A 9063-nucleotide genomic window follows, 5' to 3' on the forward strand; every position below is an offset into this window, starting at 1 on the left:
CCGATTTCCTCATTTTTTTGGATGATCGGGTGTACTGGTGGCATGTTTACATTTTTCTGGATGCTCGGGTGTACTAGTGGCATGTTTACATTTTGGGGATGGTGCGGTCAATCCCCCATTTATCATGGCAATTAGCTCTTCCCAGCTGCTTTGCTGCTGGTTGAGGTTATGGCTGACTATTAACCGAATCAACCCATGATGAGTAACTACTAACTCTACATGTTGTGCCTTTTTTATGCTCCGTGCAACGTCATGAAGTAACGAATTCAAAAATGCAGGTAAATTTATAGAGCATTTTTGCTTTAGTACAGCTAAGAGTTTGAGATGCCATGGTCTTACCACGTCTTTTCTGCCTTCATAGGTGATGTAGCTTTGAATTGTCCTTGCCAATTCCGCCCACGGCTCTCCCAATGCTGCTGGCAGAACTCCCTTTCCTCTAATTGCCAGGCTTTGGCCTTCATCCTGGAAGATTTGTATAATCTTCTGTAATCTCTCCTTTTTTAACATCCATATAGGTCCAGTGGCTGGTAGTCCCGAGACTTCTGCGATTATGTCGTCGGTGACTGCTATGTGTCTCCCCCCATTGTGGAGTGATCTTCTTGCAAGTTCTGCAAGAATTCAATTGCCACAGTCTCGTTAGACTCTTGCAAGCGGTTGAGATAAGTCAGCCACCCTGCTCTTGCCAGGATTTCCCGGGCAGTAGCAGAGACTGTTAACACCTGCGGTTCTCTCCAAATCGATCTTCCTCCCATGGTTTCGCTGTAAACTCTCAATGGAACGACAGCTTTTCGTGATGTTGAAACACAAAGAGGCTGACAGACGCGAGACTTGTTTAAAATCTATTACTACAGAGTATACAATAGAAATGGCTTATGAACAGCAAGTCATGTAGAAAAAATAAAAAAAATAGTATATTGTTGAGCCGTGCTATACCCGAGTACACAACTTCCTGAATAATGGGCTGACACGTAATCCAGGGAATAATGAGGTTAACCTCCCACCCCAGCAATGTGATAGGCTGTCCCAGCCATCAAATAAAGGAGTAGCACCCGCTCTGAAGTAGAGTCATAAAGGAACAGTGTATGGCAATATGCCATGTTTACAAAAGCACCGAATTACCGAAATCGAGGCGTAGAGTTGGATCGCTTAATACGTAAGAAACTACTGTGATATGATGTGAGGCTGGGTGATAGGACATCTATCGTGGAAATAGAATCTCATGCGGTCATTGTCAACTGCTCTGTCATGATTGGTTATACTAGATTTCCATGCATTATATGGTTCGGGAAATAATATATGATTGATTACTAAGGTATAAGAAACAGAAGGGTGCTAATAGCTACCTATTGGTGTAAATAATGTGACTTCAATACCATTAACAGTGCTCTGCTGCCGACAGGTGTCCATAACCTTGGCAGAGTTGTTTATTTCACCCATGGAACCATGATCCTTTGTGTATGCTTAGGAAATATTGTGTGATGTCAAAATGTAGGCCATTACGCTGGCTTAGTGACCAGTTAGCCATAATGCCATTCATGAGGAAGGAGCGAAAAGTGGGCAGGCCGACTTGTGATGAGACCTCCTGTTCCAAGGGTTGTTTATTTGATATACCTTTTGGACCATATCCCTGGTGTGGTGGCCATAGTGGGAATGCCACTTCGCTTTCATCCTCATGATCATGGTAGGCTAGCTCTTGATGAGACCCCCTATCCTGCATTTGACAACTTATAAGTCATGTTTGCTCTTTTTTTTTCTTTTTCATAAAGTACTTTCCCTATTTATACAAAAAGGGTGGTTCAACACTCCTTAAGAGTAGGAATGGTGGAAGAAGTCTTAACATCTCAATAAGAAGATATAAACCCTTTGCTTTTATTCCTAAATAAAAATCAAAGAGGATTAAAACAGATCAACATGATAAAGATAACCAATCAGAGCAGAATTAGTAGAACAATGACAACAAAAGATGATAAATAAGCGTGTCATTCCTTCTATCCTCTTACCAGTTCAGAGCAATTTCTTATAAAGATAGCGATTTATAATTGACTAATTTCAGTATGTTGTGATTTTGTATCCATTACATAAGTGCATAGCTGTATTCTAAAAGACTTGAAATAACAGGAGCAATAAGCATCCTCAATTTAGAACAGCAAAAGGAACAAGTTGTTTCACAGGGAGAGCAAAAGCATGCAAGTGGTGTTCCTTTTGGAAAAAAGGACAACAAAAGATCGCAAATTCTATTCCTTTGGAAAAGGAACAACAGAAAATGCAAATGCCATTCCTTTGAAAAAGGAACAGGAAAGATGGAAAATGTTATCCCTTTGGAAAAGGAACAACAGAACACACAGATGTCGTTCCTTTGGAAAAGGAACAAAAAAACACATAGGTGTCGTTCCTTTGGAAAAGGAACAATAGAACACACCAATGTCGTTCCTTTGAAAAAGGAACAACAGAAATAAAAAATGTTGTTCCTTTGGAAAAGGAACAGAAAAACACACAAAAATGTCGTTCCTTTGGAAAAGGAACAACAGAAATAAAAAACGCTCTTCCTTTGGAAAAGGAACATCAAAACAGGAAAATGTCATTCCTTTGGAACAGGAACAACAAAAATCGAAATTGTTGTTCCTTTGGAAAAGGAATGGAAAAGGGATCAACAAAAACACACAGATGACATTCCTTTGGAAATGGAACAGCAAAAATAAAAAATGTTGTTCCTTTGGAAAAGGAACAACAAAAACACACAAATGCCATTCCTTTGGAAAAGGAATGACAGTAATAAAAAATGTTGTTCCTTTGGAAAAGGAACAGTAGAACAAAAAAATAAAGAAAAAGAACCAAATTACAACAAAATGATGGGTGATCCAAAGGGGGTTTCTCTTTTGAAAAAGGAACAACCAGAAGAAAATGTTGTTCTTTTGAAAAAAAGGAACAACAAAAATAATAACAGCAAAACGTTGATTCAAAAATATGTACAAAAATGATTCAAGAAAATAAATTATGTACAAACTATAAAAAGAAATAAATTCCTTAATGAATTACAGGTGAGGAAGACTTCTCTTCCTCCCCCAAAATCTCCATATCAGAGTCTCGACGTAGCTGCTGGTAGAAGGACTCCCGAGTGAGTGGTTTGCGATAGAGACGAGCTCGGTGGCCATTTGCCTTGAAGGCATATCCAAAACCGTCAATAGTGATTAGAGTAAGGGTCCCATTGTCATGTACCTTCTGGATTTCGTATGGTCCCAACCAACGAGTTTGGAGTTTCCCGGGGAAGTCCTGAAACCTAGAGTCGTACAAAAGAGCCCAGTCTCCTTCATGGAAGACTTTATTTTTAATGAGAGCATCATGCCATTTAGCTCGCTGCTGTTGGATCAGGGCAGTGTTTTGAAGTGCAGAGAGCCTAATTTCGTCCAGCTCATTGATCTGTTGTAATCGATTAATCTATGCCTCAGTTAGATCTAAGCCAACTTCCTGTGCTATTCGCAATGTTTGGATTTCGAATTCTATGGGGAAAATGGGTTGTTTTCCAAACACTAATTGATAAGGTGAGTAACCAGTGGTGCTTCTCCATGTTGTTCTGTAAGCCCACAGTGCTTCAGGTAGTCTGGCAGCCCAATCACGTCTATGTGACACAATGGTTTTCGTTAGGATTGCTTCTATTATTTTATTGTTGCTTTCTACCTGCCCATTTGCCTGTGGGTGGTATGGAGTAGTGATCTTATGCTGGACATGATAGTTTTTGAGTGTTGCAGCTATTTTCTTCCCAGCAAACTGTGGTCCACCGTCTGTAATTATTTCTCTTGGAAGGCCATAAGGCACAAATAGATGGAATAGGAACTGTATGACAGAGTTCTCTGTAGCTCTTGGCAATGCCTCTGCTTCAACCCACTTGGTGACATATTCAGTTGCCACCAAAATATATGTTTTCTGGCTTGATGATGGGTTAATTGGTCCAACGAAATAAAGATCCCATCGCTCGAATGGTTCGGTGATTAGCTGTGGTTTCAGAGGCATCTCATCAGACTGACCAGGGTGTCCTGCTCTCTGGAAACTGTCACAGGCTTGGACGAAATTCTTTGCATCTTTGAAAATCATGGGCCAATAATACCCTGCCTGCAGCACTTTATGTCCAGTTCTGCAATCGACGAAATGTCCACCACATGGTCCGACATGGCAGGCTTTTAAAATGTCAAAGATTTCAGCTTCTCGAACGCATCTCCTGATATGCATGTCTGTCCCTGTGTGGAACAAATAGCCCCCAATCCAAGAAAATCGAGCACCTCGCTGAACAATCTGTTTCCACTCATTAGGGGTTGGATGCTTTGGTAATTTACCTACTGCTAGGTAATTGGCAACATCAGCATACCAGGGTGTTTGAACAACCACAGCAAATAGATGCTCCTCCGGAAATTGGTCTTCAACTGCTGCTGCATCGATTGGCTTTGGTATTCTTGAGAGAAAATCGGCTACAAGATTTTCTTTTCTAGGTCGATCCTTGATTGTAATATCAAATTCCTGCAATAAAATCAGCCATCTAGTTATTCTGTCATTTGTGATAGGCTTGTTTGCTAAATATTTTATGGCAGAATGATCTGTGTACAAGATAATAGGATATCTAGTAATGTAATGTCTAAACTTATTAACAACATGTATTACAGCTAGAAATTCTTTTTCAGTAACAGTGTAGTTTAATTCAGCAGGGGATAAATTTTTGCTAATGTAATAAATTGCATATGGTTTTTTATCCTCTTCATGCCCAAGGACTGCTCCAATGGTTGTATCTGAGGCATCAGATGATATCTGAAATGGCAAATCCCAATTTGGTCCTCGAAGGACTGGGGCTGTGGACACAACCTTCTTCAGATCCTGGAAAGCATGTTCACATTTTCTGTCCACAGAAAATCAACGTTACCAGTTAGTGCATACAGAGGTGCAGCAATGTGTGAATAATGTTCTATAAATCTCCTATAATAACCAGAAAATCCAAGAAAACTGTGTACCTCTGTTTGAGTGGTAGGAGTGGGAATAAGAAAAATTATTTGGATTTTGGCTGGGTCTACCTGAATGCAAGCTGCTGAAGTATAATGTCCTAGGATAAGTCCTTCAGTCATCATCATATAGCATTTTTCGTGGCTTAAACAAAGCCTGGTAGCAATGCAGCGTTGTAGGACTTTTTCTAGGGTATCCAATGCTGAATTGAAATCATCTCCATATGGTGTAAATTCATCCATGTATACTTCAAGTCCTTCATTTATTAAATCTGCAAAAATGCTAAGGATAGCGCTTTGGAATGTGGCAGGAGCATTGCATAAGCCAAAAGGTAGGACTCAGTAGGCAAATGTTCCCCAAGGACAAGTAAAAGTAGTTTTCTCTTGGTCTTTAGGGGCAATCTGAATCTGATTGTATCCACTAAAGCCATCCAGGAAAGAAAAGAATTTCTTTCCTGCCAAAGTGTCTAATACTTGGTTGATGAATGGGAGAGGGAAGTGGTCTTTTTGTGTTGCTTTATTTAGCTCTCTGTAGTCCACACAGATTCTCCATTTCCCATTCTTTTTTGGTACCACCACAAGCGGAGAGACCCATTTACTATCAGAGATAGGATAGATGAAATTGACATCTAAAAGTTTTTGAAGTTCAGCTTTTACCACATATTTTAGATGAGGATTAAGTCTCCTTTGAGGTTGATGAACATGTCTCGCATCTTTTTCTATATAAATGTGGTGTGTACATAATTGGGGGTCAATTCCTTTCATATCAGGGTAGTCCCATGCAAATGATTCTTTATGTTTCCTTAACAAATGGATGAGCTTCATTTCTTGTTCGGATGTGAGGTTGGCATTAATTTTTAAGGTTTTTCCCAGTTCAATTTCCACAATTTTACTATTTGCAACAAAGGTAACAGGTATTGTTTGATCATGTGTATCTTTAAGAGGATATTCTTCTAATTCGTTACCAAATGCTTCCTTTATCATGTGACATTGTGTACGGGATGTGAGTTCAGTTTGACTAATAAAATTATTATTGGCATCGTCTTCTGTTTGGTATTTGAAATCAAGTGCCTCTTCTATAGTTAATAGAGATCTAATGTTATCAGTAAGGTATGATACAGGGCTATTAGTTTTGATTATTGTGACACTTGGTTGCGCTGGAGGATATAGAACTAAGTTCTTGATATTTGGTCCTCTGGTTATGGTCATATTTTCTTGCCAGCAGCCAATATAAGCATCAGCAGTGGCAATCCAAGGTCTACCTAAAATCAATGGATGTCCATCAAGTCAGGTTTTGTGATTTATTATCAAAAAATCAGTTGGATATTCCCAGGAATCAACAGATACCATGACATCATGTAGTGTGCCCTCCGGCCTAACCACAGATTGGTCAGCCAATTCTAGCAAGGTAGAGGTGGGTTCTACAAATGTAATGCCTAGCTTTGGCACGTAGTGGTTGTTAAGATATTGATTGTAGCTCCTAGATCAACTAAGGCATTGGACAGGGTCTGACCATAAATTTGGACAGTTACAATTGGATTTCCTGGGTCTTCGTATTTAGTGGGTGTTTCTTTTCCTGATAGTAAGTCATATAGAGTGCCGACTACTTGGACTCTTGGATTATTTGTTATATTCCTCCTTGGTTTCTTTATACACAATTCTTTGATAGTTTTTGCGTATGTCGGGATGTCTTGAATGGCTTGGAGGAATGGAACTTTTATGTACAAATTTTGTAATTCTCCCAGAATGTCAAAATCAGGATATTGTATAGGTCGAAGTATGACTAATCATTCTGGGAATGGGGGAGAGGATGTGGTTGCTTGATTATGGATTTGTTGTTTATTCACATCCTCTTCTTGTGACAGATGTTCTTTGGGTAACTGATTTTCAACCTGAACTGTCTTATCTCCCTTGGTTTCAATAATACGCCCAGATCTTAGCTGAAGATCATTACACTCCCTCAGATCGGCTCCTATCTCTGGTGTTTCTATGATTTGGACAGATTGGACCGGTCTGTTATTTGGATTGGGGTTGGGCTGGGCTGGGAGTTGCGGTCTCAGATTAGACTGGGGATTTTGATGTAAGGCTGGCAGTGTAGGTTAAGGGAGCGGAATGGTTCCTACTGGCTGATGCATCGGTCTCTGCTAGTTGCCCTGCCAGGCTAAACTTTGTGAAGTAGGGGGAGTCCATTGTGGTGGGTATGAGTTACTTTGCCAATATGGTGGAGCATAAGGAAAATTCGGTAAACCAGATGGGCTTGCCTGATTCAGCCACGGGGTTGAGGAAGGAAATGACTGTGGTGACCAGTTTGGAAATGGGGGTTGGGATTGACTTTGCCACATATTATATTGTTGAACATTATACTACGGAGACTAAAAAGAAGAAGTTGGGTCTGGAAACATACCAGATTGTCTCGGCTGCCACTGACGGCACTGGTTGAGCAAATACACCGATTCTAGTTCTTCTTCTGCCTCTTTATATACTGCTTTTAATTCGAGAAGTGAGGGACAACATTCTGTAAGATGATCTTTTGTGCAGATGGTGCATGTTTGGACTGCATCCAGTGGACACTCCTTATGGCTATGCTTTTTCCTGCATCGGGGACAGAAGATTTCCAAATTCTATTCTGCCTCCATTTGCTTCTGTTTGGCATGCATAATGTCAAGTTGTGTAGTTAGTGTCCCTAGTATATCAGTTTTAAAATTTTCCAATAAATTTCCAATTTCTACATACGTTACTCCTTCTGTCAAAATTTTATTATCTCTTACAAACCGATCATGTTCTGCGGTTTTAATCTTGTGCTACCTCTTGAGCTCCTGATACATAAATCAATAACGTGAGCAAAATTTTCTTGATAAATATCTCCTTTTCCCATAATGTTTAATGTTTCAATGCATTGTTCCTTCATGCCCCTTATTAATGTTGTTTTTAACACATTATCATGTAAAGGTAGTGATGCATAAGGAGATCTTTGAAGATTATACTGAAAACGTTCCACATACTCCTCTAATGTTTCGTTTGGTCTAGCTGTCATTTGGAATATTTCGTCCTTCAGTTCTCTAGACCTGCAATAGTCCTAATATTTTTTAAAAAAGATTCTTTCATTTGATCCCAGTTATTTATAACCCCGCCACCTAATCCCATAAACCATCTTAAAGCAGCCCCTTTTAATGTAGAGGGAAATAGTTTCAGTTTCTAGGGGTCAGTGGTGTAATCCTATCCCCTGCACAGTACATCAAATTCAAATAAAAATGCATCCAGGTCTTCTGATGTAAGACCGTGGAATGTAGGGATATGTTGAAGAGGGATTCCTTTCATAGGCGCATTTGCTGCAGAATCCACTATAGGGTATTGTAATGTAGAGGTTTGAGCGTTTGGCTGGTTTTGAGCCATTGAGTCGAATATATGCCAATAACCTTCTGGGATATCTAGGAGGGTATTCCTAGGTTGAGAGGGAATGGATTTAATAGGGATAGTTTTAATAGTACTTCCTTTATTGGGGATAATGAGAGTGCCTAATGTCTGAGGAGATTGAGTTTCTTCAAAGATGATTTTTGCAGCACTTCCCTTGTCTGGGCTATTCAATGGCTGAGTTGTCTCGAGAGGAGATCTCGATTCCTCGGTTTCCCCTGTCTCTCCTCCTCCTTTGCAAAGATTACTGAAATTCCCTTCCTGCAATAGTTCTGGAGTAGAATTTTCAATTTCTTGAAAGTCATGCTCTTCAGTTTGACTATGCACCTCAGCAAAGGCTACAGATGGTGATCCTGTGGCCTGAAGGGAACTAGTAGGCTATTTAGAAATAACTTTCCTGGGTCCTACTGAGGGCTGAGATTATGCTTTCTTGTAGATTTCGTCTATAAAGGTTGGTCGGCCAAGGGTCACCGGCCCCTTAGCTTTTTCTGGCTTGGGTAGAGGTTTGGAATTTTTTTTTGGCTTTTTCTGCTTAGTCATGCACTCAAATTAACTACTAAATTCTACTCAAGCAAAATAGTAGCAAATCTGTAGGAAAGCGGGCAGAGGAGCAGGGCTTTTACATGCTTAACACCTAGGTTATTACCTTCGATTTTTAAAACCCAATTCT

This window comes from Pinus tabuliformis, chromosome X (assembly GCF_031772625.1).
Source record: "Pinus tabuliformis cultivar Carrire ecotype Pingquan chromosome X, CPIR1, whole genome shotgun sequence".
Taxonomy (NCBI): Eukaryota; Viridiplantae; Streptophyta; class Pinopsida; order Pinales; family Pinaceae; genus Pinus; species Pinus tabuliformis.